Source organism: Mastomys coucha, unplaced genomic scaffold (genome assembly GCF_008632895.1).
Source record: "Mastomys coucha isolate ucsf_1 unplaced genomic scaffold, UCSF_Mcou_1 pScaffold18, whole genome shotgun sequence".
Lineage (NCBI taxonomy): Eukaryota > Metazoa > Chordata > Mammalia > Rodentia > Muridae > Mastomys > Mastomys coucha.
Genome location: NW_022196900.1, coordinates 48979326 through 48987132, shown reverse-complemented (window position 1 = coordinate 48987132; position 7807 = coordinate 48979326). Strand labels below are relative to the sequence as shown.

Here is a 7807-nt window from a genome sequence, read left to right as displayed (position 1 = left end):
GATTATTTCCTACCTTTGACTCCTCTTGGGTGAATTTGCTTCTTTTTGTTCTAGCGCTTTCAGGTGTGTGTCAAATTGCTGGTATATGGTCTCTCCAGTTTTTGTAGGCACTTAAAGCTATGAGTCTTCCTCTTCGGACTGCATTCATTGTGTCCCATAAGTTTGGGTAAGTTGTAGCTTCATTTTCATTAAACCCTAGAAAGTCATTAATTTCTTTCTTTATTTCTTCCTTGAACAAGTTATCATTGGGTAGAGTGCTGTTAAGCTTCCACATGTATGTGGGCATTCTATTGTTTATATTGTTATTGAGGAGCAGCCTTAGTCCATGGTGATCTGATAGGATACAAGGAATTATTTCAATCTTCTTGTATCTGTTGAGGCCTGATTTGTGACCAATTATATGGTCAATTTTGAAGAAGATACCATGGGGTACTGAGAAGAAGGTATATTCTTTTGTTTTAGGATAAAAAGTTCTATAGATATCTGTTATATCCATCTGTTTCATAACTTCTGTTAGTCTCACTGTGTCCTTGTTTAGTTTCTATTTCCATGATCTGTCTATTGCAGAGAGTGGGGTGTTGAAATCTCCCACTACTATTGTGTGCTGTGTAATGTGTGCTTTGAAGTTTAGTAAAGTTTTTTTTATGAATGTAGATGCCCTTTGATTTGGAGCATAGAGGTTCAGAATTAAGAATTCATTTTGGTAGATCATACCTTTGATGAATATGAAGTGTCCCTCCTTATCTTTTTGGATCACTTTAGGGTGAAAGTCGATTTTATTCGATATTAGAATAGCTACTCCAGCGTTTTTCTTGGGACCATTGGCTTGGAGAATTGTTTTCTACCCTTTTATTCTGAGATAGTATCTGTCTTTGTCACTGAGGAGGGTTTCCTGTATGCAACAAAATGTTGGGTCCTGTTTACATACCCAATTTGATAGTCTATATCTTTTTATTGGGGAATTGAGTCCATTGATATTAATAGATATTAAGGAAAAGTAATTGTTTCTTCTTCCTGTTATTTTTGTTGTTAGAGTTGGAATTCCATTCATGTGGCTATCTTCTTTTAGTTTTGTTGGAAGATTACAGTTTTGCTTTTTCAGGGATGTAGTTCCCCTCCTTGTGTTGGAGTTTTCCATTTATTACCCTTTGAAGGGCTGGATTTGTGGAAAGATATTATGTTAATTTGATTTTGTTATGGAATACTTTGGTTTCTCCATCTATGGTGATTGAGAGTTTTGCTGGGTATAGTAGTCTGGGCTGATATTTGTGTTCTCTTAGGGTTTGTATGACATCTGCCCAGGATCTTCTAGCTTTCACAGTCTCTGGTGTAATTCTGATAGGCCTGCCTTTATGTGTTACTTGATCTTTTTCCCTTACTGCTTTTAGTATCCTTTGTCTTGTGCATTTGTTATTTTGACTATTATATGGTGGTAGGAATTTCTTTTCTGGTCCAGTCTATTTGGAGTTCTATATGCTTCTTGTATGTTCATGGGCATCTCTTTCTTTAGGTTAGGGAAGTTTTCTTCTATAATTTTGTTGAAGATATTTACTGGTCCTTTAAGTTGGAGGTCTTAGCTCTCTTATCTACCTATTATCCTTAGGTTTGGTCTTCTCATTGTGTCCTGAATTTCCTGGATGTTTTGGGTTAGGATCTTTTTGCACTTTACATATTTTTTGACTGTTGTGTCAATGTTTTCTATGGTATCTTCTGCCCCCGAGATTCTCTTTTCTATCTCTTGTATTCTGTTGATGATGCTTGCATCTATGTTTCCTGACTTCTTTCCTAAGATTTCTAAATCCAGAGTTGTCTCTCTTTGTGATTTCTTAATTGTTTCTACTTCCATTTTTAGGTGTTAGATGGTTTTGTTCAATTCCTTCACCTGTTTGTTTGTGTTTTCCTGTAATTCCTTAAGGGATTTTTGTGTTTCCTCTTTAAGGGCTTCTATTTGTTTACTCGTGATCTCCTGTAATTCTTTATGGGATTTTTTTGTTTCCTCTTTAAGGGCTTGTACTACTTTACCTGTGCTCTCCTGTATTTCTTTAAGGGAGTTATTCATGTCCTTCTTAAATTCCTCTAGTACCATTGTGAGATATGATTTTAGATCCAAATCTTGCGTTTCTGGTGTTTTGGGATACCCAGGACTTGCTGTGGTGGGGGCACAAGGTTCTGATGAAGCCAAGTAGTCTTGGTTTCTGTTGGTGTTTGCCTTTCCCCATCTGTTGATCTCTGGTATTAGATTGTCTTGCTGTCTCTGACTAGAGCTTGTTCCTCTTGTGGGTCTGTAAGCCTGTGTCAGTACTTCTGGGAGATCAGCTCTCCTCTGGGTAAGTCCCTGGGTTAAAGCACTCCCTGGAGGCAGGCTCTCCACTCACAGAGAAGGGGCAGAGAGGATTGCAGATTCACTGCTTTCACTTGGAGGCTGAGAGGATCCTGTCCCTGTTGCCTTGCTACTCCCCTGTGACTCATGAGGTCTGTGCCTCCTGGCTGGTCCCACTTTAGAAAGTCACAGGAGAGAAAATGGCCCACCCCTGTTCTTCTTAATATGTTCGAATTCCTTCTTCAGGAAACATGAGCTTAGTGGAACCCAAACACATCCTTAGTGGTGATTAGAGTGAGCTGTAGAGGCTTTAATTCTGAAGACGTGAAGATGAGGTGAGATGCAATCTGATTGCAAACACTGACACAGTAACGAATCAAATCAAAGAGAAGACCAGGGCAATCCAAAGAACTATATATTCATCAATGAAGCTGTTAAAATACTGGTCCAGAAACAAAAGTGCTGGATCTATGAATGCTGTGTCGTGCAAATGCATTTCACTTTTCGTCTTGTGTGCACCCACAAGCTTACTAGTGATTTTAGCTGACACAAAACCAAATGTCAATATATAAAGACATGGATGCTTTTCAAAAAGCTGAACTGCTGACTTCTTATAGATCATAACAGCTAAGGTGATCGCTGATCCAATATGCAGAAAAGGAGAAAGGACACTTGTTTCTGCTATGGTTGATCCACTTCTGCCAACACCACCTGTGAAGATTACATGGAAGTAATTTGTACAGGAAAATATGGTCCCTGCCACAGTACAAAGTGCAGGAAGAAGTTTCATTTGAATATTCAACACTGGAATCATAGATTGCCAAAAAGGTGGTCCTGCAATCACTGCCAGCAAATGCATGATTATTATGAAGATTTGCACTTCAGTCACATCAATTATTCCAAATCATAATGTACCAGAAACATATGTTTGCCAGTGTGCACAATAGAACATGAATGTCCCAGCAAAACAACAAAAAAATACCCAGTCAGGATTTGTCCCAAGTTGCACTGCAATACAAGTTCCAAGAACCACAAAAACTATTGATAGTGAGTCACAGCCATGATCAAAAAGTTCTCCCAAAGAAGAGCTACTGTTAGTTCTTCTGGCTTGCTTCCCATCTATAGCATCCAGAGACTGGTAAATGAAAAGGCCACAAGCACAGGCAGTATAAGCCCACAGAGGTGCCTGCTCTGTAGCTGTAGGGCAGTAGAAGACTAACAAAATAGTTGTACAGATATTTATTGATAGTCCAATGATGGTGATGAGATCATTTGGGGCAATCCATGAGGGTACTCTTCCAACTAGCCATTCCCAGTATCCTTGCATTAAGGACTCGAGAAGGGACCATCCAGCACTCTGATACCTGTGTTTCTCTAGCCATTTTAAATGGTGTCTTGACAATGGTGGTGTCGGTAACTGAAACAACTTATTTAATACACACCCTGTAGTACTCATGTGCCCGAAGCCCACAGGGGACTCTGGGTGAGAATCTCCACATTGTTTCATTGTTGACCGATGCCCACTCATGGATCTTGGTTTTCTTCTACTTGGAGACAATTATTTATCTTGTTTGGTAGCCTTCTGTGGCTATTTACCCCGAATCCAACAAGCACAAGCCTAGAAATAGCAACTCCGACTCCAGGTGACTGAGTGACCTAGAAAGTCTTTATTAGCCCACTGGGGGCCATAATGGGTGTTTGGATCCCAGTATAGCCCAAAGCCTTTCTCAGGATGAGCTTTAAAGCACGAAAACACATGTCCTGGGCTTATACACCTCAGTTAGCAAGAACAATTAGCCTAAAGCAGAATTACAGAACTCAAAAAGCAATGCTAGTACAGTTAGAAACGTTCCTCAAACTATGAGCTTTGATGGATTAGGGCTGTGTTTTAGTTTTGGCCAATGATGCTGTCTATGTGCTGAGATGTATGGCCTGAATGGTGCTTCTATCATGGAGTCAGTTGTGCTAAGGTCTCCTGGCCTACTAAGGTCTTGGACCCTGTTACACACTGATTGCACATTGCTGTGTATTATTTTGTGAAGGCAGTGTGTTGGGAACCAGACATGACAAGGGTGAACTTGTGATGGTTAACTTAGGTTATCATCTTCATTGGATTAAAGGATGACTAGAAAATTAGTGAGCCAAAACTTTTGGTTTGTCTGTGATGGCATTTCCATAAAGACTAACCGAGAGGGAAAGACAGCCTGATTGTGACCTGCACCATCCTACGGGCTGGGTTTTTCAGATATATAAGAAGAGGAAGAGGAAAGGCCATCTGATCATCACAACTCAGCTCTTTCTGCTTCCTGATCCACCCAGGTGTGAGTAAGCAGCCTCATCAGACCTTCCCTATCTCGATGGAGCATATTCTATGCCATGAGCCAAAATGAATCCTCCCTTAGCTGTTTCTTGCTGATATTTGGTCACATCAATGAGAAATGTAACAAACACACTATGTTACAGCTTTTTCTCCAGAATGTCTTCATTTTGAGGAATGATAATCCCATTCTCATGGAATATCAAACCCCATTTCTATCTCCTTAAAGCTTTGGCAACTACCATTTTATGTCTGTATCTGCAATATGGCTATAATACTTCAGGTAGCTCATAGAAGTGAAGTAATGTAGTTTTTTTTTTCTTCTCAAATAATGCTACCATATTATGGATTCATCAAGGAATTAATCTATTGGTTAGGCGAAATCTTCTTTTTTTTTTAACAGGAAAAGTTCAGAAATCATTTTAATTTTCTGAAGTCTCACACACACAATCTAGATATAGCTGCTCTTAAACAGAAAGACAAATCACAAGTGCTCCTTGTGTGCAGCCTCAGGGCACAGCAGAGTGTGCTCCCTCTCACCCCACTGTATGCTGGGGAGGCGGTACTATCATTTCATCTGTAAAATTCCTCTAGGAGGAAGCCAGAAGCAGCTCATTCTACAACCTCAACAAAGTAACAACAGGCTTCACCAGGCTCTGTAATGAGAAGGATACAAAGCAGCTTCGTATTTAAACATTACCTCTACATCTAAAGGTGAGCCTGAAATAATGCATAACAAAATTTACACAGGAACTTTCCACCACATAAAGCAGTTTCGGAAAGTATGTAACTGTTAGAAATCCAGGTAGACTGACTACAGGTTCAAACTACATAGGTTATTATTACCAAGCTGACTGGAAAAAGTACAAAGAAGCATACATTTTCATTCATTTGGAAATGGAAAATTTTGTGTTAATATACAATCCTTACTTTTGCTGCCCTACAAATGAACAGAATGCCTAGCTACCTTCATGCAAATAAGATGTTAGAATTCAATTTTCAAAACAAGCCACAAACATGAAGCCCTGTCAATCAAATACAGGTGAGTCTCTTCTTCGGCTCTTATTCCTTGGAGGTCTTTGACGATTTCACAATCTGCAACTTCAGCTCCTTTATCATCATCTCTAGCTTCTGTCTCGCCTCCCGCTCCTGACTGAGTTCATCTTGGAGCTCTTGCCTGTCTGCCTCAGCATGGTCTAGTCTTTGCCTCAGTTCTGCCAGTTGGGCTGTGTACTCTCCAAGTTTGAGTCACAGGTGCATTTCTGCTTCATCACCTGCTCCAACTTTTTCTCTACGTCTCTCTGTTCAATATATAATTCCTCCATCCTCTGAGCATGCTCATTCTGCAAAGACTCCAGCTCTTTCTGTCAATTCTGCTGCTCTTCAGTGAGCTCCTTCATCGCCTTTGAACTGCTCAGCATCTCCACTTCCGTCTGCAGCTGTTGCTTCTTCTTTAGAATCGAGTTCAGCTTCTCCTGCTGTCTCACAGCTTCAGAATCACGCTTGCTCATGTCTCTTTCTAAGTTACAAACAGCAGACTCAGATTTCTTTTTACTTGTAGAATTATTTGAGATCGATGGATCTAAACAACTGTATAATTCTCTACTGGTTTTTAAATCCATTTTCTCCTGCTCCTCAAGTGAGACGTCTGGGTAAGACACTGCTTTTTGATGCTTACTACTAGCATGAGGCTTGTCTGACTGTTCGGAGATGGACTTACTTGTCTCTGCCTTGGTGACCTCTTTAGACTGGGACGCAGCAGATTTGAGTGACACATTCGGTGCAACCACTTTGTCACACATGTACAAGTAGTACCTGGGGTGTGAAAATGAATGTATCTGAGGAACATGGTCACCTTCCTGTTTTATAACAGGATACCATGATATCAGGCAAGTCCATTCCTGATGGTGTATCTGTCTTCGACTGGATTCTCTTCCCATTTCTCATGCTAAACTTCTCCTTCATTTCTTCTAAAATTATCTTCAGTTTCTTTTCTTCGGGTGTCCCTAGGTATTTTTGGTTCACATGAAGGTAACAGTGCCACTTGGCAGACTCAAAGCCCCTTCTCTTGTCAGGGGATCTGTGCGACTGCATGACGAACATCTGGGGAGCAAACACTCCACAGCATTCCAGACACTGGATACAGGGAGCATCGGGCTGAACATAAAACTGAGGTGCAAAGAGACCCTGACATTTGCCCAAGCATTCACACTCCACTTCAAAGGCACTGCCAGTTTCCTTTAACTGGGCCAAAGAGCTTTTAGCAGGAAGTATGCTACCATTTTGAGGAAAAGTTTGTGGCCGCAGTAAAGCATTACAGAGTCTTTGTGCATCAGTCAACATGATGAGTCCACAGGATGGGGCATTGAATGGAAGTATTCCTAAGACCTTTAAGATATGAAGCTGGTCTGAAGTACACCTTGAACAATAGATGTATAGCTCATCACATACTGAGTTTATCTGCTGGAGTGAAAATTCTTGGAGAACAGAATTTAAGACTTGGGGCAAACACAGTCTCTTTTCTCCCCCAACTTGAAAACAAGAAATAGACTCCCCTTCCAAAACAGTCTGAGTGAGTTCTGTGGAGCTATCAGAAGGAATGAGAAGAGGACCGGGAAGAACCTGAGGAGATGGATGAAGGAGGAATACAGTCGGTGACATGCTTTCCTGGGAATATCGAGCAGAAAATGCTGCTGGTCCACCCAAAGAGCTCTGACTGCTTAAATGGAATTGTGCCAGCGTGTGTTTCAGACTGGGGTTTAAAGATTCAGGTAGAGAAGTGCACTTTTGCTTATCCTGTCTGCCATCGGGCTCCACGGATGCATCTCCGTAGTCATCCAGACGTTCCTTCTTCACCTTGGTCAGGGTCTTCCCATTGGCATGAACGTCTGTCATCATTTTTTTCACAGGAGGACTGCCATCATCCTCCATTCCATTGAGCTTTTTATTTGAACCCTGAACTAGGGAGAAGTTAGACTGGAGGTTTTCCATGGCCACACTGGAGCTTCAAATGATTAAGTCTGCAATTGGCATGTTGTTCTCTGTTCCTAATTTGAAGAGAAAAGGGTAATGTATACAAATATTTATTGATGGGTTTTGAGACGCGGCAGGAAGCGTCTGCAGACACCAGGCCCAGGCAGTTTCATGTGTAAGAGGTTTAATTGGAAGGG

The 7807-nt window shown here is 41.0% G+C and overlaps 2 pseudogenes; both read right to left on the bottom strand.

Annotated features, from left to right (window-relative positions):
- Window positions 1–2599: 2599 nt before the first annotated feature.
- Window positions 2600–3927, bottom strand: LOC116095426 (annotated as a pseudogene).
- A 1772-nt stretch (window positions 3928–5699) lies between these two features.
- Window positions 5700–7628, bottom strand: LOC116095425 (annotated as a pseudogene).
- Window positions 7629–7807: the final 179 nt, after the last annotated feature.